Here is a 12,306-nt window from a genome sequence, read left to right as displayed (position 1 = left end):
AATATTCTCCTTAAGGTCTTCTAGTATCTGAGGCTTAATGACGTAAACCCGCAAGTTCAAAGAACCCCATAAAAAGAGTCTGAAATGATTAAATAAGGTGATCTGACCAGCAAGTGCAAATAACCAAAACGAGAGACTATTCCTTGAGAATATCAGTCGTTGCATCGTCCTGTTAGAACCAAATGTTCTTCAGTCCTAATTTATCTAATTAAGTAAGACAAAATTTGGAAATCATGGCTCTGTAGTACGTACCGTCCTCAGTCGTCGTTTCGTATACGGCGTTCTCAAAGAAAAATGGTCGGATGACTCCTCAAGCATAAACAGCACACCACTCAGTATTTTTGAGCTTGTGTAATGGTCCTTCGTAGCTGACACCCACCTGGGTTTTTGCTGCCCCAGAAACAACAATTTTGATTATTGATGCAACCGCTAAGATAGAAAGGAACCTCATCGTACATGATAATTTTAGATGAAAAATAGTCCTCCTTTTGTTGAAATTAAGGATAACTTGAGCGTAGGCTGTACCGTTTGGTGGTCAACAGCTAACATATGATGCACTGCGTACACTTTGTTGGGAGACATCTTAAAATCCTCTAACAAAATTCTGCGTAGGGGTTGTCCAGCCTTAAAAGCATCTTGTGTTGTCCTAGCCTCTTCAAAACGAATGGCCAAACGCCGCAGTATTTGTTTAATTGGTGTCGGATGGCCAGGAAATCTGCGACGAAATTCACGATGCGTTAACACAACTCGACAAATTGTTGCTCACAAAAAGGAAACAATTACTCCACTTTCTTGTAAAGTAAATCGATTGATCGCTTATTAATTTGTATTTTTTCGTTGGTTTTATTTCATAAATGTCAAAATTGAATTGATATTTGGTGCCATTTGCAAAAGTTATAGTGTTTCTCAATAGGGTAACTATTCTTGTTCTATCTTGAATAATGGAGTTCTTCTCGAAACTTTAGCAGTTTTAACGCATATTATTTGTTGCAGGTTTTCTATATGGTATGACAGTATACTTTAATGTAAGTATTACGACAAATATTGTAGTTTTTTTTTGTTTTAAACTGTAATTTTACTGTTAGACTGCATTAAAGCTCACATTACAGACATTCAAAATACTGAATACTTAAAAAATAGTAATAAAATAATGCCACACTTTTCCCGTTGTTGCTCGGACTGGTCGCTTCAGATCGGTCCAGTATGTTCCGCCCATATTCGCTACCGGATCGTCGTTGATAATATCTGCCGTCGTTGCAGATCAAATAAAAAACAATTCCTGAACGTGGCCTATAAACCCCGAATACAATGTTTCATTATAATTTTACCATCATTAGTATAGATAAATTTATTTACTAAAGGGAAGAAATCTTTTCCAAAAATCAACTTCAATAACGGAGTCTATAAACTCTACTTTCCTTAATATCAAGATAAGAAACTAATAATTTACAAATTTGACCCATAGCTATAGCAAACACCAATAAAAAATAATACAAATCTAGAGTGATGGATGAATATAAAAATCTGTGTTGTAAAAGGTGTGTTTATATCTAAAGAAGAAAGTTAAAAACAGGCGACAGGCTAGAATACGAAATGAGGAGATAGCACAACAAATGAAAGAAAAACAAAAAGCCTGTTAATATATTTTTAAAATAAACGGAATCAAGAAAGTAACAATACAAACTACAAAGAAATAAAAAGGAATAAGGTAAAAGAAATTAAGAATCAAATTAAATTTAAACCAAACCTTAATTTTATCTGGCTCTCCGGATGTAAAATTAACAATGAACTGATCATAAATAGAGAAGAGGAGCTGTTCAAACGAATGTACAAACTAATGGTCAACATTTAGATCAGAACTATTATGTTACTAAACAGAACGTATAAGATCCTGACGAAAATCATAAGAATCCGACTAAATTGTTACATAGAAAAAAATATAGCACTAGCAAGTACTAACGCAAACCATAGAATACAGCTACAAACATAACATAGAACTACACATATTGTTCATCGACTTTTCAACAAGCCTTTGACAGTATATACAGACAAAAATTATTAAAAGAACTGAAAAGGATGGCAATACCAGCAAAATTAATAAGACCGACTAGAATGACTGACTAGGAATCATCAGCAAGATTTAAAACAACCGAAGGAGATATAAACGACATCAATATAGAACTTGGCGTAAAAAAAGGAGAGGTAAGTCTGTCAACGGCGCTATTTAATATCATACCAGAAGAAGTAATTAGAGACAGAAATAAAAAAGGTAGTTATTTAAAGTTCAACAAAAATCGTAGAATACGCGAACGATATAGCATTCGTAGTGATAAACAAAAGGTAGAAGAAACACTTCTAACGTTGATAAAAGAAACAAACACTAGAGAAATAATAATCAATCAGATCAAAACAAAATACTTATAAGTGCAAGAGACGATGTAAATAGAATAACAGAAGTAAATAGGTAAAAATAAATTCCAAAGAGTCGATTATGTTAAATACTTGGGGGTGTTAGTGAACTACAAAAATAGAAGATGTGTAGAAATAAGTCAAAATTTAAAGAGGGATGTACGGAAGGGGGGGACACATACAAAGAAGAGATGAAAACGGACTAATTAGGAAGATAACAAACTGGTAACAAGTAATAAACAGACCAAGAGAAATACCAAAAATAAGATCAACTTGTAGAGGATATATTAAATATGGAAATTGCAAACTGACAAGAAAAGATTTAGGACCAGAGAGAGTAGAAAAATTAAGTAGACAAAGCAAAAAACATAATAATCTTTGAGAACAGCCTAAAAGATATGTGCGAACTAATCCACTGCGTTAATTGGATTAAAAGAGCTCACCGAATATTGAGTGACCTATATTATAACCAGAGTATCGGTCCATATATGTAAGGTAAAAGAAATATCAAGAAAAGCTAGCAACAAATGGAACAAAATCTGCCAATTTTATCAGTATAATCAAAAACGATGTCGAAAACAAACCATTGCATATGTACTTATGAAATTTGTAAATAAATAAGAGAAATATGTGGCAGATATATCGGGAAAATATAATGAAAATAATATTATGATGAATAGTATGATGAAGAAAACCAGGTCTTGCCAGGCAATCATCTAATACTTCAAGAGCTAGAAGAAACCGTTAGCAAGACCAAAATAGAAGTATAAAGCCAGATTGGTTAAATACAAAAATATTAAACGTTAGGAAACTACACTTTGTTATAAAAATTATAGCTAGTATAATTATAATTGATGTTAAAAACACGGTAAAACTCCAAACAGAAACAACATTTAGAGAGGATAGCATCTACAACATTATTCAAAGCAGTTTTCCAATAGAAACCAGGCGATCAACAAAAAATATATAGAAAGTCACAAACAACGTAATGGAGAAGAAGATGAATATGAATGATATGTAATTTATTTTCAGAAAATATTTATAGTACCTAGTTTTAAAAATCAAATCAAAAATTAAAGCACGAAATTCTAAAATTTAGACTGGATAAAATTCTGGATCAAATATAATTATTTAATCTAATGAAATCTAAAGAAAAATTGTCAGTTCGGGGACTATTTAAAGAAAGATTTGCTGTTCATCTTAATATAATATATGTTTTGCTATTTAAAATATTAGTAAAATTGAGATTTTATATTTATATTTATGACTATTAATAGGTTTTTACCACTTATAGTATACACTTTTGGTAGTCAAAACAGTTTTTGAAAATTATATAAATACATTGTAGAACTAACCTCACAACAACTATAGCAAACACAACAAACACCTGTTTGAAGCACAATTCTTTGTTGACTGACCAAGTTGTCGCCATTGTTTCTTATATATGTATGTAAATAAATAAATTAAAGAAGAATTGCAACACCCATATTAACTCAAGGTATTAAAGGACACCGAAATTCGCGAAGTGTATACGAAGGGTATCGATTTAGTGTCGATGAATTTTCATGGTTGAATGGTAGCCGTGTTCCGGTAAATCAGTTGACGACAACCACATCTACCACAAAAGTTTCCACATCGTGCGTTATTCACTTTTTTAAGGTCTGCCGATATATTGAATATTTTTAATGGAAATATCTCGTCGGCAATATACAATAACCTGTTGTATTGTCAACCCGTTATATAAAATCCGAACATCAATAACATTTTAATTTTACATTTAGATGGAAATATAACAGTTTTCAACCGCAATCAATTTCAATTGGTTTAATTTGAGGGATTCGAATGAATACGATTATAAAGATTAGTAACAGTCAATAGCACAACATATATTGTGTATTTATATAGAAATTAATTGTTGCATTTTCAAGAAGGTATAATTTTTGTAAGAAGCGCAATAATATATTTTATATATATATATATATATATATATATATATATATATATATATATATATATATATATATATATATATATAAAGGACAAAATTTAAATAGTAAACTCTTAAATATTGGGGAGATCTGCAAGAAAGACTCTGTGTGTATCAATTGTTTCGCCGAACGTTTTCGCCAAAGAGAATTGATTTGGCTTCTTCAGGGCTGAAAGAGAAGAAAGTATAATTAGCTACCATATATTATTATCTATTAAATAAAAAACACTGAAGATCTTACCGTAACTTAGAATTGTAGAGTTAGGATGTTAAAAAAAACTTTGCTAGTAACAACACAGTGGTTTTTTGTTACTATGTGAAAAAAGTTACCGTTGGAAATGTATGGTACCTTTGAACTTGAAACGTAAAGGTGTACCCAAGGCTAACCTAAAAGATACATTTATTTAATTAAGGGAAAAGGCGCCAAATGTCGCCTGGCAAACATTCCAATGTGTTTTAAATGTATCCATTATTTTCGAATCCGGAAAAAACTAATAAATATTTTTCAAAAATTTAAACGCAGAATGAAAGATTACATTATTACTGAGGGCAGAAAGTCCCTGAAAACTTCTACAATGTTTCTTTTAATATGTTATGTAACAGGGGTGAAAATAAAAGAGAAAATATAGTATAATTTTTAATTGAAAATATTGCATGCAAAAAAAACTTTTTCTTTATTCTAATAAATATTTCATTCTGCCTTTAAATTTTTCAAAAATGCTTTTTAGTTTTCTCAGGATTTGAAAAAAAATGGATACATTTAAAACACATTGAACATATTGACAGGCGGCATTTTGCGTCTTTCCCCTTTAATACCGTACGATTACAACTACTATTACTTACCTTATATAATTACGATTAGAAAACTATTCAAATTCAAAATAAATAGGATCAACTTCGGAATCCGAGTCGTCTTGAGGGTTAATAATTAGCGGTTGAGTCTCTACGGTCGCATCAATTATGTTATCAAGATCCCACATTTTTTGTTCCTCTATTACATGTCTTACTGCATCTTTCCAGTTTTGTTCTGTAATATGTTGTAAAGACTGTAAAGATATAACAATTCACGTACAGCTTGTATTTTATATGACGTATTTTTTCTAGCCACATAACTTTTCATTTGTGTCCAAATGAGTTCAATTGGATTTATTTCGCAGTGGTAGGGTGGAAGTCTAAGGACTGTGATGTTTCGCCTTTCCGCCATTTTGTCAACTACGTATTTCTTGAACTTAGATTTGTGTTGCCGGGCAATTTTTAAAAGTTCTGCTTTTACCATTCCATCTTCGTAAGGCAGATACTTATTCCGCAGCCATTCAAGAATATCCTGTTTCTTCCACGCAGTCGTTGGAAGTCTTTTTACTAGTCGTGAATGATAAGGTGCATTATCTAATACTATAATTGAATTTGGTGGTATGTGTTCAATCATCTGTTCAAAACATCAGCTGTCATCAATGTGAGAAATTAATAATCTACTGCCTTTACCAGAAGGTGGGGAGATACCAGTAGACTAACCTTCCATAAAGGCTTGCCTGGAGCTTAATATATTTTTATCTGACCAAATTTTTTTTAGAGTATGACCTGAGTTTACTCACGTTTCATCCTGGTAGAAGATTGGCCTTCCTTCAGGCCGGAATTTTCGTATGGATCTTGGATAATTTCTTCTCTAACATATTATCTCCTCCCGGTCAATCAAAAGTAATTTTCGGTCTGATTTCTCCCACCGGAAATTTAATTCTTTTAAAACTTGCCACAATTTAGTTCGTCCAATATGAGGCAAATCCGGGTCGTCTTTAACTTCTTGTAAAATTTTGTTTTGGGTTTACTATTTCTTTTTTGAAAAAAAAATCGATGAATTTTCCTTCGAATACAATTTTTGGCAAATTCATCAATTTTAATAGGCTTTTTTCCTCTCTTTAAGTGTTCGTTTGTGTTTGGATTAGCTATACCGTGTTTTTTTCTTTCTGATAGGAACCTATATATAGTTGACTCTCCTACGCCAGTCATGTTGGCACAACTTTTGACTATGTTGCAAACAGTGTTTGTGGGATTCTGAGAAACCAGAGCATCGTGAACATTCAAGACAATAGTCTTCTCTCTTGGTGAATAGACAGACTTACTGACTATACGCATCAGTACCGGTGTAAAACTCATGATGTTGATGATGAAGCCATCACCAACAATCCAACACAACGAGCACGAGCGAAAGGTACGTATATGTTCGTAGGTATATGGAATAAAAAATCACTCACGCACTGCATATAATTTGCAAAAGAAATATTCGAGACACTAATTACTGCCGTAGACGCGGAAACACCGACGAGCCGTAAATTACATGCGATCAAAAACGTACTAAACAAAAAAATTGTTTTCGTTCGTAATAACTTTGCCCTTTCAAGTTAAGTTTCGAATATAAACTGAACAGACGAGGCACGTGGCCAAAGCCGGCATCTTTATACCCATTATATTATTAAAAATCTGGGGAATTTCATTTTAATTATCTTGCAACGAATAGTACCTTCGGATTTGAATTCCAGGTTTTCTAGTAAAGTGGTTAAACACGAAGATTAGTATTGAATTATCCAAAGAGATAAGATCTTCTTATTTACAAAATTGTTAATGGTGAAATTCTTATTTTTATTAATATAATATAATAACCAACATTAGTCAATCACAAAAACCAAATGGATGTTAGTAAGCAAAACCCAACAACCACCACAGCAACTGATATTAGACAATGAAAGAATTGAACACGTGGATTCGTACATCTAATTGGGAACAACAGTTAACTCAAATTGGGACCAAGCGAAGGAAATACGTATAAGAGAAGAAAAGGCAAGAGCATCGTTCACTAGCATGAAGCAAATTTTCACCTCTAAAAGCCTCACCTTACCTCTCAAAATTCGACTTCTGAAATGTTATGTATTCCCGGTTTTGTTATATGGAATGGAGGCGTGGACAATAACCACAACATTGATGAAAAAAGTAGAGGCCTTCGAAATGTGGGCTTACCGATGTATATTACGTATAACCTGTACTGAGCACGTGACCAACGAAGAGGTACTACGCCGGATAGGTAAAGAGAGAGAGGTAGGAATAAGTATAAAGAAAAGAAAGTTGGAATACTTGGGTCACGTTATGAGACATAATAAATATAGAGTACTACAGCTGATCGTTCAAGGGAAAATAGACAGCAGAAGGGGTCCAGGTAGGAGAAGACACTCGTGGCTCCAAAACTTGCGGCAATGGTTCGGATTGTCATTTGCTGTTACTATTCAACTATTCAGATCTGCCGTAAACAAAGTCAGAGTGGCCATGTTGATTGCCAACGTTCGGAACGGACAAGGCACATGAAGAAGAAGCCGTGAAAGTTTTAATTGTTTTTCTGCTAAATATATTAGTATTAAAATATTATTAATATTATATATAACAGTATTAAAACATTATATTATTATTTAATGAATAAACACCTTAGGAACGCCTATGATTTACGATCGTTTTATGAGTTTGGGGCATATTTCGTGCTATCAACAATTTGTGAACGGAGAATAGTTTAAGACATTATTGGTCAAACAGATATTAACATGCACGTGCCAAAAGATTCAAAAATTTTTACGCAAAAATGATTCTTAAAAATTTTTTGTTTTCTTCATCTAAACAATAACGAAAATATGGAAAGAAATCAAAATAGCCACAATTTTGACAAACTGTTCAAAGTAAGGCCTTTGATAACACAACTGCAGTAACAGAGAAACTGCATTAACTTTCAAGATAAAAGAGGCTTCAAAGTCTGGGTCGTTGCATGCTTCGAAACTGGATACGTGCACAAATTTAGAATATATGAAGGCAGATCTCAATCATAACATGCTGCATATAGTTTAGGGGCTAAGACGGTATTAAACCTTACCGAGTTTCTTAGAGGTTAAAACTACTGCATTTATTTTAATAATTTTTTCTGGAGTTTTCCTCTTCTTAAGAAAACGTTAACCTATGATTTGTTTTGCTGTGGAACTTTTAGAATAAATCGTAAAGGCTTTTTAACACAAAGGAAAAAGGACAAACCAATAGAAATGGGAGAACACGATTATCTCATGTTCAATGATATGACTGTTATTAAATGGAACGATTAAGGGCGCAAATGCGTTCTAGTCGGCAGTACTATGCATAATTTACTTAAGATTATTCAATTTTGCAAAGAAAAGCAAATGGTAAACAAAAAAGTGTCAAGTGTCCAAAAGCCATAAGTAATTACGATCGCTATATGCGTGAAGTCGATCTATTCAATCAACTTCATGCTTCTCATCGAATTTCATGGAAATTCCAAAGATGGTATATGAAGATTATTTACTATTTGATTGATGCAGCAGTGGTAAATTTATATATAACTTATAAGACTACAATGAAAATAAGGTCAATTAAATCGAAACCAATGAGTCCCCTGTACTTCAGAAGTATATTGGCCAACGAGCTCATGGGTGATTTCCATAACAGAAAGAGGACCTAAGATAACAATAAAAAGAAATAAACTGAAAAAAATGAAAGCAACACATAATGCTTATAGTGTTGAAAGCACGAGACTAAGCGATGTTGGCAATCACATGCTAGAAAAAGGAATATCAAGACATTGTGCACTCTGTTAAATGTGTTTTTTCTGTGGTCTAACTAATTCTGTATTTAACATAAAAAGTCGTTTTCGACATTATAAGTCAGCTGCGAGATAAGAAGTCATTTTTTAAAAATAAGTGTTTATTTAAACAGTAAACTCCTAATTCACGGTTTAATGTTCCTGGCTGAACTTTTATCAGATGTCTAAACTTCATGAGATCAATCAAAAAGCAAAAAACAACTTTTATCAAATATTATGTACCATTAACAAGTATTGAAGAAGTAGCAAATAAAATTGGGCCTACAAAATAAAGCAAATTACTGGAGAATACTACAAAGACTATATTTTAAAACTAACTGGATACAATTGCTTTAAAAAATAACAAAAATATAACAGTGAATTTAATATTATTTGTTTAAATCATGTGTAGGTGATTTTTTTTTTAAATTGCAGTATACTCAAACGTTATCTAATTATCATTTTCATGAAATAGCTCAAAAACAGTTACTATTATGACGTATATAGGAGTGTGTGCAAGAGTCTTATAAGGATAATAAACATTGCATTTGTGCAGAAGTTAAATCAATATCGAGCTCATGCTTAATATACAATTTCTGCTCCGCTGATACGTTCATGACCCCAAAGATTTGAGATTGACCTTCGTAGACAATGAAGTGATGTAGAAATTCTGTGGTCTTGTTCTCAAAGGAATTTGCCGGAAAAGAAATCCATTCAACTATAAAATATATAATACAATTAAACAAAACGATGTATTTATTTTTAAACTTTAAACTAATGTTTTTGTTTATTACATTAAACAAAAAAGGTATTCATAAGGACGGTTATATCCGATAAAAAATGAAAAAACGTCTGTTTGTTCAAATATAATTTAAATAAAAAACCTAGACACTTCAGGATGACCGAGGGGGAAAGCATAGATAACTTTATTAATAGTCCAGTCACTGTGAAGGAAAACAGATCAATACCTCTAAATATTTTATAACTGAGTCTATTTTGCTAAAAATTTTAAATTAGTCTTATCCTATCCTCTTTAATAGTTATATATGCGCTAAGTAAGCTTTTATATTTAAGGGGTGAAAACCAACCCTTATTTTTAATAAAAAATTGTAAAAAATGGTTTAACAAGTATTTGTAGTGCATTTATATCATCTACAATGTAATTCTTTGCTTATATAAAATAATTTTGGTTAATTACAACACCTTAACCCTTAAAAAAACTACCTCCTGTCAAAAATATTAAAAAAAAATCCACAAGGAAAATAAGTTCCTGTAAACTAAGTTGCTTTAATAAAGTCCTCGTAGACATACCGTCTCAGGACTTGCAACTTAATGTAGAGTCATATGTCGCCATGTTACCAATCCAACGGTAACTTTACCATCCTATTTCTAAACACGACATAATGTAAACTTAACTTCATATATTAATTTTTAAAGGGTTTTTACCCTCATATTTAGTGGCTACATTCATGTAACATATTGACACTGATGATGGAATACTTATTCCGAAAACGTTTTGTCTTTTTAACATAGCCCGACTGGGTTTTTTATATACCTTTTTATAAAGGATTTTATTGGAAAATTAAAAAAAAAAAAAACTTCAAAAATTTTTAATATATTTTTATATTCTAAAATTCCTTTCCTGTCAATAAAATATTTTTTGATTTGTTACTTATTTTCAACCCTTAAAAACCACCCTATGGTCACTAAACAAACTACCCTTTGTTAAATTAAGTATATTTTCTGATTTTTTTAAAGAGAAAAATTATGCATTCATATATCGCACGTTCCGAAGAAAAGTACTTTTCTACAGGAAGTTCGATCGTTATTGAATAAATGGCAAAAGAATCACTATTCCTCAGAACATAATAAAACGCAGTGATCGTGGTGTATTGCAATACTTCTCTGTATTGCTGAGCAAAAGTGTAATAACTGTAGTTATTATTGTTTAATTTAGAAGTGTTGTAAATTTTAGTTTCGTGTTTTCCCGGTGAAAGTGTAACATTTCGAGTTGCTACTCTTATTATCGGAATAATCGCCAATATTTTCACTTTACATAGGCCGAAAAGTCTAATATTTGTAGTTATTGCTGTTTAGTTTGGAAGAATTTAGACTTTTATTTTGTGTTTTCCGAGTAAGAGCGTTATATTTTGAGTTGTTATTGTATATATTGTATTATTGTATATATAAAAAGTATGGTATTTTTAGATAATACTATTTTCTTCGGTAAGTTTTGAAAAATCTATTATGTAGTATGTACATATTAGAATAATATAATAATAGTATCATTCGCGGAGCAATCCGGAACTAGTCCGGGATTGTACCGCGAATAAGGCTATTATTTGTATCTGTGAATGTAATTTTTGAGGCTTTACGATCAACATATGATTTGTTTTTAGTTAATACAGTGTATTTTATTTTTACATATAAAATGAGTTCAAGGACAAGTCGTATATGCAGCGATCGAAATGAGCAAATCAACAAAGTAGAAAATGATTGCTTGAAAGAAATTCCTTTTAAGTTAAAACCAGAAGAGTACTTATTATCTTCTCCTTATGAAAACAAGACAGGTCCTAATGTAGCAAATCTTACTAATAATGATTCAGACATCACGAAAGATTTTGTGGAAGGTAAACCCCTATGCAGCGATCAAAATATTAGAATTAACGAAAAGGAAAATGTTTGCAGGGAGGAAATTCCCTTTTAAGAAAAACAAGTAGAGTCATTATCATCGTTTCCTTAGTCCAGCAAAAAGGATATAGCTAACGTGTTAGGGATTAAGAGTATAAGTCAGTTTTAGTGTCTTTTTAGTATAAGTCAGAAGTAGGTAGAAAGATATGTATCCTACCTGGTACTAAGAGTTCAAGTCAAAATTTAGTGATTTTATAATGGTATCTTGTATTTAACCCAAATAACCTAACTGAACTGAGGCTATTTTATGCTCGGGAGTAAGAGTATAAGTCAACTTATACTCTTAGATTCAGAAGTGTCAGATTTAGTTCATAATAATTGTTACTGCTTTGAAGCACGACTTGTACTGTTAAGATCAGCCGAAAGTGAAGTTAAGTTTTGTTTTTGTGTGTTTCCTATCTCCTCTTTAAAAGGTGTTTTGTTCAAATCTCTTGCTTTAACTAAAGAAAATATGGACAAATAAAGTTAAAATAATCATCTCCAATTACTACTTATGTTGAAAAACAAAATAATAATTAGGATATAGTTGAGTTGAAGCATAATAATTCATTGGATGAGGTAATGATATAATTGTGTTGAACCATAATCCATTGGATGT

At 31.7% G+C, this 12,306-nt stretch overlaps 2 protein-coding genes across 2 annotated transcripts in view; one reads left to right on the top strand and one right to left on the bottom strand.

Moving 5' to 3' along the window:
• Nucleotides 1-3,884, bottom strand: part of LOC140436191 (uncharacterized) — a 64,285-nt gene extending 60,401 nt beyond the window's left edge. Inside the window, exon 1 of the mRNA XM_072524889.1 lies at nt 3,765-3,884. The gene's annotated coding sequence lies outside the window, so the exon portion shown is untranslated. The remainder of the gene's footprint in view (nt 1-3,764) is intronic.
• Nucleotides 1-12,306, top strand: part of LOC140436192 (uncharacterized) — an 821,182-nt gene that overhangs the window by 91,056 nt on the left and 717,820 nt on the right. The window contains 1 exon segment of the mRNA XM_072524890.1: nt 994-1,025. The gene's annotated coding sequence lies outside the window, so the exon portion shown is untranslated.

Source organism: Diabrotica undecimpunctata, chromosome 3 (assembly GCF_040954645.1).
Source record: "Diabrotica undecimpunctata isolate CICGRU chromosome 3, icDiaUnde3, whole genome shotgun sequence".
Lineage (NCBI taxonomy): Eukaryota > Metazoa > Arthropoda > Insecta > Coleoptera > Chrysomelidae > Diabrotica > Diabrotica undecimpunctata.
Note: the sequence above shows the minus strand (reverse complement) of the source record. Positions and strands in the feature narration are given on the sequence as shown.